The sequence below is a fragment of the Cryptomeria japonica genome, chromosome 4 (genome assembly GCF_030272615.1).
Source record: "Cryptomeria japonica chromosome 4, Sugi_1.0, whole genome shotgun sequence".
NCBI classification, from domain to species: Eukaryota; Viridiplantae; Streptophyta; class Pinopsida; order Cupressales; family Cupressaceae; genus Cryptomeria; species Cryptomeria japonica.
Genome location: NC_081408.1, coordinates 96,928,816 through 96,945,919, shown reverse-complemented (window position 1 = coordinate 96,945,919; position 17,104 = coordinate 96,928,816).

Here is a 17,104-nt window from a genome sequence, read left to right as displayed (position 1 = left end):
AAATGTACCCTGTTAGGAGCCAAGCCTGGTTAGAAGCTTACAATGATGCCCTGTTAGGAGAAGACCCTATTAGGAGTCACCCAGTTAAGTGATTTAGATGATGAGCCCTATTATGAGCTTTGACCTATTAGGATCAACCTCACAAGAGGATTTAACACTCCGATGTTGAGCTACCCAGTTAAGGGATTTACAATGTAAGGCATGTTAGGACCTACCCGATTAAGGGATGTTGACTGTTGTAATTGCTAGAGAAAAATAGTGAATGAGATGGGTATAACACTTAACTGCTTGCTTGATCAGATCTAATTCTTGCTCCAAATCTGCTACACTTTGGCAGATATTGTACTCTGGTTCGGCTTCACACTCTTCTCAAAACCACCGACACTACAAACATCAACTATATCGACATAAATAACCTTTACAACTTATTCGGTTATAAAAACCTAAGACTTACAACATAGATCATCACAAATCTTTACAACTCATTACACATCATTATTGATCACCATATGAATCATTACAATCAATTACAACTATTGAATGATCACTGCATCTCGATCTGATACAAAGTCAAACCCTTAGAACACTCTGCTAAGAACTTTACATATTCCCAAGAAATTCGCTCTCCAAACACGCCAAAACATTATTCAAACACTTCATGCAATTTGTGTCACATCATCACCAACATTTGAAATTAAAGTAGACCACTGCCAAACCAAAAATCATTACCGGTTAAGAGAATTCTTTATCGGCCCTTAAACCCTTCTTAAACCCTAGAAAAAATACAACAGAAATCATAAACATTGAAGCCTATAAAGAGAATGAACAAGCAAGGCATGCTATCTTTAGTGCCCTATCTAAAACTAAATTGGAAAAGGTTGTTGCATTAGATATTTCTTATGAATTCTAGGAAATATTGAAAAACATCTATGAAGGAAATGATAGAGCTAAGCTAGCTAAGATGCAGAATGCTAAAGGTAGATATGATAACTTGAGAATGGAAGAAGGTGAAGACATAACAAGTTATTTTTATAAGGTTGACAGTGTAGTGAATGAGATCAGAGATCTTGGTGGCACCTTTGATGATAAGGATGTGATCATGAGGACTTTAACAAAATGTTACAGTGACAAGATTTCAGCTATTGAAGAAAATTATGACCCGTCCAAATTCACTAGAGAACAATTGTATGGCACCTTGACTACATTTGAGATGAGGAAGTTTGATAAAGACAAAGAAAGAACTAAGACAACATTTAAAGACACAAAAGATCTGGATGAAGATTCAGATGATGAGAGACTAGATGAAATGGAAACCAACTTTGTAAGAAAGATGAAGAGAGGAACCAAAAAATACAAAGGTATAATATAAAATATCACACCTTGTACAATTTAGCGCAACAAATGACACCCTCCTCCACATCATTGGAGGTCGTGTACTGCTACTTTTATCTTTTTTCCCACCTAGATTACTTCCTTAGCTCCAGACTAGAATCTTACCAGCTCTATTGACTTGTCATCCTCAAGACACTAGTGTGGTGCAGAGACATTCACGCGATGCGCTAGCATCCTGTGAATCTGACAGTCCATAGGTGGCTATTTGAGCATTATGGCTATGCCTGGAAGGAATTGTAATGCCTCTACATGCGCCCACTGACATCGGTTTTCTTTCTAGGGTCTATATCTCTGCTATTTGAAGGCATTTTGGAGGATTTTGGATCATTTTATTGTACGTTGAAGCTCTTAGCGATCTTCTTGAGCAATATTCACAGGTTTTCATAATCCCACCATTGTTGCAAGCTTGGAGAACACACAACATTTTCAAAGAACCTTCTTTGGAGTTTGATAGGGGATTTATATCTTTTTCTCTCTCTTTCATATTGTTTTATACTTTCTCCTTGAATCTATATTTCATTCATCTTTTATGATTTCTTTTCTATCCTTCTCTATCTTCATTTTCTCGTTGAATCTACTGGGTTGTCCATGGAGGTGGAAACACAAAAATGAGGGTCTGACTGAGGAAGAATCCAAAACACAACCCCAAACATTTTCCTCCTTTTCATGTGTGTAGGTTCATGTTTGTGAGTTCACTTAGTGGGAGGCTTCATAGCTTGGACCTCTCTTTTACCTTGCATTTTTTGTATCTTTTAGCTATTTTAATTTTTGTGCATCTGTACGAATGTTTAGAATCAATCTGTACGACTCTCTATTTTTGTCCATATAGGGCACCAGTGCGTCGCACTATAGTCTTAGATACATGCACTTGTCCTGTCCAAAAATATTTGTCAGGACTGTCTGGGGACCTCGCCTGTCTTGTATTAGCCTAGCTTTGTTATTTTGTATCCCTTGGCTCACCCTTAGCACCAGTATAGAAGAGGTACTGAAGGGTAAATTTGTTCTCTAGGATCCATCATCCTTGAGGTAACAAATTTCCTCCACTACATTTTGGTGAAATCAATGTGAAGCCAGTTTCCTTTTTTTATCGTGTATTTATCTTTTAGTTCATTGCATATATCTAAAAAAAAACCGTAGCTTGCATCTCCATTTTAGAATTTACATTCATTTTTCTTTATCTTTCTGTTTAGAAAGCTTTATTAGAAGACCAAAACCTTCATGTCCTTGTAGTGTGGTCTTAGTGTCATGAGGCTTGTTTATGATCCAGATTGCCATAGGAGTCGTAGTCAAGAGGATGTTTAGATGAAGTTTCCCTCCCCATCATTACAATCCTCCTCTATCTAGTGCAATCATCAAAGATCATCTATTTGACCCAAATGAGCCTTTCTCCTCTTGTCCTCTCCAAATTCCTTTCATGGGAGGCTCATCAGTTGCTAGCTCTCAGACTAACTCTCTGATGCACTCTCCTCCTGTTATTGACCATGACTCCACTGTCACTATTGACTTTGACCGAATTAAGTCTCTATTGAACTTGAAAGATTTCAAAGGATTCCTTAATCGGGAGAATGTCCTCCCTCAGGAAAGGAATGTATTTAATACTCTAAGAGACATGATCATCTCAAATAAGAAAGGTTTAGAGATGCTGAGGGTATTGTCCATGATTGTTAAAAGCCATGTACCCTTGGTAGATGCACCCCCTCAGGATAACCAATTTCATTAGATCGAAGTTGACATACTAGGGTTGAACATGCATAATGTGGATTCTACTTTTCCTAGCATCAATGCCTTATCTGCTCCCTTTGGTTACATGGGTATGCCTAGTAGCTTGACCTCTGCCTTTGCTGCAGCTCATATCTTTGTAGTCAACACTAGTACTAAATTTGCTGGTAGCATTGGTCCTCTTGGAGGTACCAGTGGAGGTGGTGAAGCATATGATGCACCTTTGCCTCCTCTACCCTCTAATCATGTCTTGAACACTATCTTACAAAGTATGGGGTTGTTATAGTTACATCTTACAAACCTGGGCTCCACTTCTGGTCAATCATCTATGCTTGCATACTATAGGAAGAGTCCCCTTGACATCACTATCTTGAACACCATCCTTCCTCGTGCAGCTAAATCATTGAAGTTCGACAGGTTCAACGGTGATGGTGACCCTAATATGCACACTGACTCTTTTATGACCATGTGTAATGATTACCATAGCCTAGACTTTGTATTGCTTAAACTATTCTCACGCTCCCTTAAGGGAACCATGTTAGAGTGGTATATCTCCTTGCCATATAATTCCATCCATACCTTTGATCAGCTTATGGATCTATTCCTTAAATGATTTCAGAATAACATTGGCAGTAGGGTCACTATCACTAACCTTCTTCACTATAAGCAAAAACCCAACAAAAAAGTCACACACTTTATCTTGAGATATCAGTCAATCTCTACTAGGATCCCCTTTACCCTACCAAATAGCGATTTGCAGAGGATTGTCATTATCAACTTGCATCTGACATTGAGGGAGAAGTTGTCTCTTAATCATTATAAACAATTTGCCAATATGCATTCAGTACTCATAGACTACCAACACACCATGGCGTAGTTCAAATATTCTACTTTGAACCCTCACGGTGGGTCTTTCGCAGGCACATCCACAGAAGGGTCTAGAAAGAACAAAGTTGTAGCTAATGTTGTAGTTGTTCCTCCGATGCCTGCTACATAGGGATCACAATAGAATAGAGTCTTCACTAAATTGAATAACTCCTACTTAAGCATAATTTAATGATTGGTAAAAGATAATTTGATTACCCTTCCTCAGGTTAGATCGTTGTTTGATAACAAACCTATATGTGTTGGTACGATGGGTCAAAATTTTATCATTACCATAGTGTACCTGGTCATGACACCGAGTGATGTATCATCTTTAAAATATTGTCCAAGACCACATCGGAAGTGGTGCGATTAAAGTTTGTGAGTGGAAGCATAAGTCAAACAAGTCTATTGATAAGACCAACTATGATTTGCAGATCTACACCGATCCGTTTTCCCCGCATTCGATGAATTTTATTTCTACATTAGATCCTCCATTAGATGATGGTGCATTTATGAACATGGTCACCATAAATCCTATTTGTTCACCTCCTTGCCAAAAGGGGAAGGTGTATGAAATGCCATTATTATTCACCCCTCTAGATGCCACATATTGTGGAGAGCCTTGTCCTCTATACATTCCTACTAAATTGAATGACCAAACTATCATAGGTGTGATGGTTGACCCATCATGTAGAGTCGATGTCATCATAGAAGAGACTCTATTCATGAATGATTGGCATAGGCCTTCATATGACGAATGTCGAGCAACCTTGAGGATGCATGACAATTTCTCTATCCCTCCTTTGGGCAGCATCACCTTGTCAGTCCTCCTCGGACCCAAGGTTCTTTCCTCAACCTTTTTTATCATTCCTAAGTCAGATTGTTTTCATATTAAGCTGGGTATTCATTGGATAATAGTAGTCGACATGGTCCCCTTGGTTGTGAATAAATATCTGAAGTTTTTCCATGAGGGTTTGGTCCATGTCATCCAGGACATTGGATACGAACCCCTCATAGCTCAGGGATATTTTTTGTTGGATCATTTCTGGCCTACTCTAGTGGGGCCCATGCTTCCACATGGTGATTTTATATACCGTGCTTACTATCAATATAAGATGGGGGAGTTGGCCCCTAAGTCAGTGTAGCCTAGTTATTTATTACCGCTTCCTTCATCAACTTTTGCTTCATCCATTTTGGTGCTAGAGCAGATGGTGTCTTCTTCTCCTTCATCATCGGGGATTGAGGTTAAACCCACTCCCTTGAGCAAACCCCCTCATCCATCTTGGACTATGCAAGCTCCAAAGATGTTTTATGTTCTCATGTATGCCCTTAATGTGGATAGGGGAATGGCAACCGCGACATCTAAGTCTGCAACCTGCCCTCCCCTTGAGCTCCCGATCTTGGCCGATATCCCTTGACCTTCTCGTTATCCTCAAATGAGGAATTCTCATCACTATCATTCATCTCCATTGGATTCTTCTTCACAACCCACTTTGGCACCTCGTGTTCCTCCAGTAATTCCTTGGGCGAAGTGAGGTAGGGTGCCCACCGCTGTGAATGTCTTCCCGATTGCATGCGTTGTGCCTTCTTTATTCCTTGACATGGTTTTGAAGACTGCCCAGGAAGAATGATGCTCTTGAGTCCTCTCAAGCTTCATTTGGTGGCCCTCATCTCTATCATAATCAACATGCACATGAGGATACACACTATTTATGGGCCATGGCCTTAGGGCATGATGCTTTTCTGCAATCTATTGGTGCATATTCAACACCTAGTTCTATCGCATCGAATCCCATTTCGTCGGTTGCTCCTATTTCTACATCATCTGCAATTTTACTTCTAGTTGCTTTGGGGGTTATCGATAAACCTCCCTCTGAATGGGTGAAGGATTTTATTGCTCCTTCTTTGGAGCCACCCCTTATTACCTCTTTGTCAAACGTATCGTCATTGTCTCGACTCATTGATATGATGCATACATAGGTGGTGTCTAGCATAACTTTTCCTGCTCCCCCTATTTCATAGTCATTCTTGCATCAGAGTTTTCCTAGGGTCCTTCATCCTGATATGATTGATAGGAGACTTGTTTCTCCTATCTAGTCCAAACACAAGTTTGAGCAGGGCCCCATCCCAAAGTTTGAATGGCGGAAATCCTCATAGATACGTTCCTCATCCCTTTCTCTACCTATTTCAATGTCTACTTCTTTGCCTATTTCTGTGTGTGTGGTTGAGAAGGCTCCGCCTTCTCTTGAGTTTGTCACTGCCCCTCTTCCAGGGGCTGATAGTTTTGTTCTTATTTCATCTTCCTCTACGAAGGTTTTCTTGTTCAGATCCTTGAAGGACATCTCAGAATTAATCGTTGACTGTTGCCTCCCCCAAGCTTGTGGATGTCGACATTGCTACTGCTTCATCCCTCGCCCTTACTATTGGTGAGGTTCCCGGTGATGCTCTTGTGGTAGTCCCTCTCTGCACTCATCCTCCTTCTCCCTATGATCTAGATTGGGAGGATGATGATCTCCTAAGGGATAACATTTAGGAAGTTTATCTTTTATCCCCATATTTTTGCACGTGAACTTGATTGTGTTCCCTCATGCTTAGTTTATATGTTTGTTCCCTCCCAGAGGACCCAGGTTATTCCATAGGTGCTTGGATATGGGAGGTTGACTGTCTTTATTTGTTTTTCTCTCCTAGAGGACCCGAGTTACTCCATTGGTGCTCGGATACAAGAGATTTTTTTATCATGCACCTTCTTCTATTTGTTTCTCTACTTCTTCTATATGTCGTATATTTCTTTGTGATATTCAGGAATGATGCAAAGTGTTGGGGGCATCTTTGGCCTTCTTCCAAGTTGACCCAAATTTTTATTTTATCTTTGTCTTCATGTTCTCTTCTTTAGATCCGAGAACTTTGGCAGTATGGCGATATACCCATCTCGCAAATGTATTACATATTTTTTCTCACTGCTATGGGTTTTGATGCCAAACTATCGGATCCCTCTATCCTCTTGTATTTATCATTGATGTTGTGGGCATTTATGCATCACAAACTAATGGTGGCATTCTAGGGAAACATATTACTATGTTGACATGCCACAACTGCTCTTCCCCTTGGAATAACATGCCTTTCATGCATACCATTCTAAGGGGGGGCCATCATATCTGCATTTTTGCATGATCCACATTTTCTATTTATCCTCTTGCATTTATGTTTCTTATTGATCTCTTTTTCATGCTTGCCTAGATGGGAGCCAAACCATTGGATCTTTTTCTTTATCATGTTTTCCTAGGTGGGGGCCAAACCACTTGATCTTTTTTTTGCCCAGATGGGGGCCAAACCATTTGATTTATTTCTTTTGTTCACCTTTGTGGGGCCAATATACTACTTATCCAATCTATCTTTGATCGCCCAATTACATGGCTACCTAGCATATCGCTACCCATGATGGGAAGATATCACCCTATTGTATGGTTATCCATACTGGCATGATCTCGCAAACATCATCACCCTATTATATGGCTATCTAGCATAACACACTTTTCTATCCATACTGGCGCATCTCATATCTTATGTCATATCACAACAACTGCTTGTCTTGTATCTTTTCGAATAAGGGGCTTTCCTCCAAATGAGTTTTGTTTTTGTTACAGTATCTTATCTATCACCCATCTTAATCTATCTTTCATATTATCATCCGACATGTTAGTCTACAACTAGCGTGTTTGCACTATATCGGTTAGGAATATCTATTTCAAACTTCAACTTCATCTCGCTAGGAGCAACCTGGTCTGATCAATGAAATTTTGCCTCCCCGCTGTGACTCTTTTCTTTATCTTTCTCTACTTTAGCTTCACATCTCTCAGCAAAGACATGCTCGCTAAAGTGGGGGCAAAATATAATATCAAAAATCACACCTTGTACAATTCATCCCAATAAATGATGCCCTCCTCCACATTATTGGAGGTCGTGTACCACCACTTTTGTCTTTTTACCCATCTAGATCGCTTCATCAGCTCTAGACTGGATTTTGGCAAGAGACACTACACAACTAGTCAGATGTTTTCATTGATGGAAACTCAAGTCAGCATACTCATCCACAGTGAATGATTTTTTTTTATTCGAAGTCTAAGTAGATTTGGTCAAGTCCAATAAGTTAGAACAGAGCATCTGACAAAGTATAGTATCTAGATTGATATTTAATTCTAGTTGAATATTTTGTCTTGTGGAGATAAGGGAAGCTTGATAATTGTCTGGGGTACCTTATTTATTGATTTTAGCCTCCGGTGATAATTGTTTTGCAAGTTAGAAGATCCGGTATATCATTTTTGGATTGAATAGTGTAATATGACTGACTTGTGTGATTGATCATTGTGTGGTTTTGATGGAGAAGTTTTGGAGATTGTTTTTGTATTCGAGGTTGCTTAGCTGACATTTGGGAAGCATGTGGACAATTTATTTTGGTTCATATTGGTATTTGAGATCGGATTCAGTCGATAGTTCATACACATTTGGTGAAAATGATAAATTTTCTTGAGCCTACATATAGCCGACATAATTTCATGTTTTAGATATGTAAGATCGATTGTTATGATCATTTTGGTCATCCGTGGGTATGAAAAAGGTGGTGTGATCGAGTGTGCATAGTTTCACATGTATAGGTCAGAGATCTATGCTCCAAATTCATGATAGAATAGTAGAACAAGGCAGAGTAAGGTAAGTATGGAAATTTTGATTGTTGTTCTTAACCAAAACTATTATCAGGCATTTATAGATGGTACTTATTAGTTTGACTACTTCTGTATTCTTTTGTAATTTTTCTAAGGGCAATGAGCCTAAACTTTTGTGTAGTGAGCTCTAGGTAATGTGCTTGAATGCATGTGAATTCCCCATTGTAATATTTCTATACTTCTGCAGAGTATATTTATATTTGTTGGCATGATTGGTGGTGCAGGAGCACCTATGGAACACCTATGAAGCACCTATGAAGACCTATGGAGGCAAGGTGCACTAGGGTCACTAATAGGCCCTCATGGAGAATCAATGAGTAATGAAGTCGAAAAGGCCTAAAAGGTCTTAAAAAAATTTAATCATGGCCATTAGAGCCAATAAATGCAATGAAATGTAATGAAAAGGTCAAAAAGTGTAAAATTGTCAAAATTGGCAATTAGGCCTAGAAAGGGCTAAAATTGGGTTTTGCAGGGTAAAATACGTTTATGAAGAATAAAAAATGTTTGAAATGTTTATAAGGTCATCTTAAGACCATTTTTATGTGTTGGTAGAGTTAGGAGTCCAAGTTGGTCATGTTGACAACTTTGTTTGTCAAATGACAACTTTTTGAGCAACTTTTTATTGTCAAAATTGCAAAAAATGACAAAACTAGGTGGTTAGAGGTAGTTGGGTGGTTATGGTTCGGTATTGAAGGCCAAAAGTTATATAAAAGGCTATAAAATGATAAAATTTAGGGATATGGTGAGTTTTTGGTCGAAGGCAATCATTTGGAGCAATAAAAACCATATTTTTATGTGCATTTTTTGAGTTTTTAACGTGACAGTTAGATCTCTCATTGGTTTTGATGCATTTCATGTTTTTATTCTGAGAGATTATTGATTATAGGTGATAGAGGAATGAATTAAATTTACTTTTAAGGTGGTGGAATTCATTTTCATTGTGTTTTACCAAAGTTCTTTGCATTTTTGTGAAAACTGCCAGAACCCTGGCTTAAGGTAACCAGTGGCTTTATAAATGTGATATATTTTGTTTTAATGATTGACCAATCCAAATTTTGGGTAGGGATGAGTTTAAGGGTGTATAATACCTATCCATGGTGTGTGCAGGGTGTCATGCAAGGTTTTGGCATGTGCTACTTGATGGTTTCAGACTGTTAGGACAATCATAGCAGCAGTTTGACTGTCACAGTCAAGTGAAGAAGGCTTTGTTTGATATGAAAAAGTATGTTAAGGCTAGGAGGGATTAGAGGAGTGTTGGAGGGTGTTTCTACTACCTTTCCAAGTTTTGGAGCAATTGGAGTGCCTAAGGAAGGGCTTAAACTGGTGGTTTTTCCAAAGATAGCAGCAGACTGTCATAATGTGACAGAATGACAGTCATAGAAAATGTAGCCTAATGCAGGGGCCATATCTCGGAGTTGAACAATTGGATTTGTCTATATTTTGGAAATGTTGTTCCAGATCAAGTTCTTCAGAATCTCAATGGAGGGATTGAGGATTTTTTAACCGATTCAAAAGTTATATGCCTCTGTGTATAGGTATATCGAAGAGGACAACAAGAAGGTAACTTTGGTTTTATTTAATCAAAGTGTTAAGCATTTTTGGCTTGTGAACCTAGTTTGGAGTCTAGTGGATTGTAGGGATTTCAAATGAATGTGGGAAGATTCTACCTTGGGGTTAAGGTATGCAGAGGCTTAAGAGTCAAGTGTTGATCCTAGAGTAGGGTCCAAAGGTGTGAGTAGGTCGCTAAAACCTTGAAAGTGCAGTCTTAAGCAATTGATGAGATAATCAATCATGATCAATAGAAGTTGGGATGGGAATTTGGTTTCACCTAGAATGTAGAAGGATCCTCTGGAGTCTCACCTTGAGTGATTGAACCCTTGAGAGGTCTAGAGTAGGGGATCCCTCTGCATCAATTGGCATAACTGATGCAGATGAAGAATGATGACTGAACTAGTAAAGGACTGTTTGTGATGACATTGTGATGAAGAGATTGAGATTGCATGATTGGATGACTTTGATCAGTTATTTGTGTTGTCATTGATAGAAACTAATGTTTACTATGTTGTATTTTTTCATCTAAGTCTTTTTGGTCTATCGCAAATTCCTTACCGGTATTGAAGATAGTAAACTGGGAATTAGGACCTTAACTAGTAAATGAGGAAATGTTTTGATTAGATCTGACGATTGGTGATGATTGAAGTGTTGCGGTTTGGAATGTGAGTTTGTATCATTGTAATATGTATCTGACTAGAACCACATCATGTTTTGGTTATTGGAAGTCACTCTTCTGAGGTAGTAGGACCATTTGTCAGCATCACATTCTTCATCTCCACAACTTTCCAAGTCTTGTAACTCAGAGAAATCAAATATCTTGTCATCTTCACTCTCCAAAAAATATAGTTGGATCCTTCAAAGGTAGGAATAGTTAATTTATGTACCATTGGATCTTCCTCGATTGATTAGTCTCACTTTCTAGGAACCAAAGCTCTGGTACCAATTTTTCAATATCTCAGACAACTGAGAGGGGGGATGAATTAGTTGTCAATTAAATTTTTTTACTTATTCCATAGAAACAAATCCAGTAAACTAATTCTTGATTTCTTAACCATAAACATATATAAGCATGAGAGAGCACACCATAAAACACCAAATTTTACGTGGAAAATTGAAGAAGGTAAAAACCACAAAGAATGCTAATTCTAAATTATTAAACACCTGTTAGGGTGACACCATTTAAGGTGATTTTTACTAAGGGTAGCTCACTGCCAAAATGCTCTCTGCAGGTGGGCTCACTGCTTGGCTAAAACCTCTAGAAAAAGGAGAGAGTTCACTGCCCAGAAGAAGAAGAAGGAAAAAGAAACAATCCACCACTAAAGAAAAACTACCACAACACTGCAATGTCAGAATAAACCTTTGGCTCGCTGCCTCCGGTACCAAACAGCAATAGCACACTATCACACAACTTTACATAACCTTGCACAAATCCAAACCAATAGAAAATAGATTATTTTTCAATCCACTTGCTTCTATATCTTCTTCATTATAATCATCCTTTATTTATATTGATCTCTTGAAATAAGAAATTTCCCAATTTGACCAAGGAATTTGTTGGAACACAATTTGAAATAGGTCTACGCTAAACATTCCCATGGTGGAAAGGAATGAGAAGTACACCACACCATAATTCACTACATTGATCAAAACAACATGTTATCCATATGCCAAAATCACCAAAGAAAAAATAGAATATTCAAGGTCAACTAGACCCCAAATGAACATATCAACAACCATGATTTCAGAGAACATCATCATGCCCCAAATCAGAATAACAAAGATAAAGACATGAAGAGCATAAATCTAAAATATTATCTTCAAAACAATAAATGTGGAGAAATGTGGAGTACTACAAACACTGTCAAATATCACCATCACTTAACACACTTTTGGATCACAACTTTTGGAGCACCAAATCATAAGCATGACATCCCAAAGCAACTTCCAACAACATACCAAAACTTCCATGACTACAATTGCAACATATAATAAATGTGGAGCACAAACCAATCACTGAAATATATAATTAGTATATTGACATCAATCATAACCATACTGGTTGTTAGATAGCTCAGATAATCAAAGGACAACTGAGGGGGGGTGAATCAGTTGTCAATAGATTATAGAACTTTAAGCTTTAAAACCTTATTACCTAAATACATAAACCAAATACTAGAATAACAGGTATAATAGTTAAGCAAAAATATAAACCATAGAACATTTACCAACCATCCACAAAAGATAACACAAGATTTGTACGTGGAAAACCCGGTAAAGGGAAAAACCATGGTGGGAAATCTACCCATAGTCAGATAATACTTCTACAGTATGTATGCAATTACAATAAGAGGGGCATGCACATGCAGGAAGGCCAATAGCCTAGAGTGCACTGCTCATCACAAAAGGAACCTCACTGACTACAAGATAAATCTAGACTACAATCTGGAAGAAGAATGAACTACAAGAATAGCATCTCCTATGCCTGACTACAGTTTGGGTTAAGCTTAGTACCAGAGGTTTTAAACCTCTTTCACCAACCCAATTTGATCACCTATGATCGACCAAAAACCTCTGCATAGGATTACAACTTTATTCGCACACAAATAATCCCATGAAATCCCCATGATCTACAAAGAGATATTACATCATATTTATACCAACCCAGGACCTAAACAATTAGGTCGGCCACCTAAAAGATAATACAATAAATTCATAACTTAAATCCGCAATCTAATGATCAACCAAGTTGGTCTGAGACTAAAACAACATAATCCAATCAACAAACCCAACCTATAATGCATCAAGATCATCCACCAACACGTTACATAAACTGGTCCATAACCTAGCCGAATAAGATAGCATTAGGTCTGGACCCAAATCCAACACCACCGACCAATAGGAACATGAACAAGATAACCAACAACTCCTAAAAGCCATCTAGAAGTTGTTTCAACGCCACTTATCACGTGCATCAAAAGATCTTAAACAAATATTTGTCAATAGAACCCTTATCGGTGACCAAAACGCTTACTAGAATAGATGATAGCTCCTAAGTAATCAAATCTTGAACCAACTAATCACGATACCCATGTGAATATAATGAATGAAAGATTTAAACCAAATCCACAAGCCAAAGCATACTGGAGCATACTGGAACAATATCATAAACCAACCACTCTACCAGAACCTATCGGAAGCAAGTAAATAGTCGGTGTTGCCATCAATGACAAAACATCAATGCAACACATAAATCAATTCCTCCAATCACCAACAATCTCCCCCTTTGGCATTGATGGCAACACTAGATGTGAAAAACATCCAAGTGCCAAGAAGTGCCAAACAAGTCTCCCCCAAAAGAAGACAGTCAACAATATCCCAAAAGATGATATAACAATGAAGTAACAAACTCCCCCTGTGAATGATATCTCAGTTAAGGTTTGATCTCTCCCCTTGACTCATATTCTATTAAGCTCTATTTTTCACATATATCTCTCCCCCTTTGACATCAATGCCAGAAATCTGACATGAACATCAAAGTAAAATCATAAATCCACTAAACCACATATTTGACTACTCCCCCTAAGTAGTAGCACCAACACATCAATCCGGAATGAATAGTATCTTTGTAAGTGCATGTCGGACTGATGTCAATCAGCATCATTCAGGTCTCTACCGAAGGGGCAGAAACCCCCAATCTGTCTCTGAAGTACTCAAATGATTCCTTAGGCAAAGGTTTAGTGAAGATATCTGCAATCTGCTATTTAGTGTTCACATAAACCAAGCTGACTTCATTTTCTTCCACCTTCTCCTTCAAAAAGTTATAATTGATAGATATGTTCTATGTCTTAGAATTAAATATCGGATTCTTTGATATATCAATAGTAGCAGAGTTATCATAGTGAATGACTATCGGTTCATTACAATCCACCCATATCCTTCAATATTTGCTTCATCCATAGAACTTTTATACAGTTAGTAGCAGCAACAACATACTTAGCTTCAGCAGTAGACAAATATGTACATGATTGTTCCTTGCTGATCCAAGAAACAAGTTTCTTTCCAAGAAAGAAAGCTCCACCAGATGTTCTCTTTCAGTCATCAACATCTCCAGCCCAATTAGCATTTGTATATGCACATAGTGTAAAGTCATCATTTTTAGGATACCACAAACCAAGTTCAGTTGTTCCCTGCAAATACCTAAAAAATCCTTTTCACCATACTCTCATAGTTCTCTCTAGGATCACTCTGATATCTTGATACAATACAAATTGAATTCATTATATCTGGTTTAGTCTGAGTCAGATATAACAAACCTCCAATCATAGACTTATACCTTGTAGGATTTGTCGGTGTTGATGCATCTTTCTTAGTCAACTTCTCACTTGTAACCATAGGTGTACCAACTGGTTTAGAATCTTCCATACCAAATTTCTTCAACAACTCTCTAGCATACTTAGTTTGACAGATGAAATACCTTTATCAGTTTGAGTAATCTGCAAACCTAAGAAAAATTTCATTTCCCCAATCATAGAAATCTAAAATTCATTCTTCATATTTTTAGAGAATTTCATGCATAACTTATCCTACCTACAAAAATGATATCATCAACAAAGACTTCAACAATCAATATGTCATCATCGGTGATCTTATAGTATAAATTACTGTCAGCATTACCTTTAGTGAAACCAAGCTTCAAAAGATATTTATCCAATCTTGCATACCAAGCTCTGGGGGCTTGTTTTAGTCCATATAAATCTTTCCTTAGCCTGCAAACCATGTTTTTGTCATCTGAAAGTGAAAATCCATCAGATTGCTCAATGTAAACTTCTTCTTCAAGATCTCCATTCAGAAATGCACACTTAGCATCCATCCGATAAACCTTGTAGTTCTTATGGGCAGCATAAGCAAGAAATAATCTTACAGCTTCAATCCTAGCTACCAGAGCAAAAGTTTCATCATAATCAATTCCTTCCTTCTAAGAATATCCTTTAAAAACCAATCTTTCTTTATTCCTCACAACTTGTCCACCTTCATTCAATTTATTCCTACAAACCCATTTAGTTCCAATAACATTCTTATTTTTAGGTCAGGGAACTAAAGTCTATGTGTGATTCTTTTCTATCTGATCCAATTCCTCTTCCATAGCTTTAATCCAACTTTCATATTTACATGCTTCAATTACTAATGCTGGTTCAATTTGAGAAATTAAACATACCTCGTCAACTTCCAACTTTCTTCTTGTCATCACTCCCTTGTTCTTGTCTCCAATGATCTGATCTTCTAAATGATTTAACCTTATATGATGAGGAGTATTTTGACTTTATATTCCTCTGCTCTGATCTTTAGTTACTGCTGAACTTTTTGATGCTACCAGAGTAACTGGTTCAATATTTTGTTCCGGTGCAGGTGCTACCTGTTCAGTTATGATCATCTCCACCGCAGTTCTCTCTCATATGTTCTAATTTGATTTATGTTTTTTCTCATCCACCTTGACATTAATTCTCTCCATAATTCTCTACAATATTTTGTTATAACATCTATATACTTTTCTTTCATTAGAATAACCAAGAAATATCCCTTCATCAGATCTAGGATCAAACTTTATAATGGAATCATCTCTTTTGATATAGCATTTATTACCAAAGATTCTAAAATACTTAATTGTAGGTGTATGACCAAACCATAACCCATAAGGTGTCTTACCGGTGTCTCCCTTGATATGAAATCTATTGAATGTGTATATCGTCGAGCTCACAGCTTCTCTTCTGTAGATATGAGGCAGATTAGCTTCCATCATCATAGTTCTAGCTGCATCCAAGATAGTTTTGTTCTTCCTTTCCACAACTCCATTCTGCTGAGGTGTTTGGGGTACAGTCCTAAACTGGTTTAACAGCAGACACTTCAAATGACTAGCAAACAGTGACACTAGTTTGAAATAGAGTGCAACCAGTAAAGCTAAGAATGACTGAGACAATCATTAACTGGTTACTCACTTAGCTTTTCACTCAACTCAAGACTACACTACCATTTCACCCTTATGCATAAATAGGTAATCTATCATCAGATCATAATAATGGCTAGTTCAACATGTTTTATTGACAGGCATAAAACACAGAACCATCATATGCTTGACAGACAATAGGAAAGCATCACAAGATAAAAGCATGACACATGACACACATATCTTTCACGTGGAAACCCAACTAGGAAAAACCACGATGGGGATGAATACCCACAAGCTATTTTTGAACTTTTTAGAAGTCCGCTTTGTTAGGAGCCTTGTCCGGTTAGAGACATTACAATAGGTTCTTCTAGGAACCGATCCTGTTAGGTATCACCCGGTTAAGGGATGGCTAGAATACCCAGTTAAGGTTAAACCCTGTTAAAGGTTACCTTGTTAGAGGATTTCAAGAACTCAATAGCTAAAGGATTTTGAAGTCAATAGCTTTGAATTACCCTGTTAAAGGATTTACAGCAAGTCGATTAAGGCTACCCTGTTAAGGGATTTTCCAACTATTGAGGTGGTTAGAGATCAACAGGTATTACAATGATCTGGTAACAGCACTCAATGCCAATGCAGATCCGCTTAAGCTCCTTTTCACCTTCTGCACTTACACTTTGCAGGCATCACTTCTCTCCTTTTGGTCTAGCAAGAATCACGTATCCCTTCTCTTGGATACACACACACAACGTTTGCCAACAACCTCAAATAGAGACACAACATCGACCTTATAGGAAAATAGATAGGTCAATAGCATAAACCCTAAACCCTAAACCTATTAGGTTAAGGATTTCAAACGGTTCCATCCTAACCGTTGAGAACACTCCATTAATTGAAACAATCTTGATCT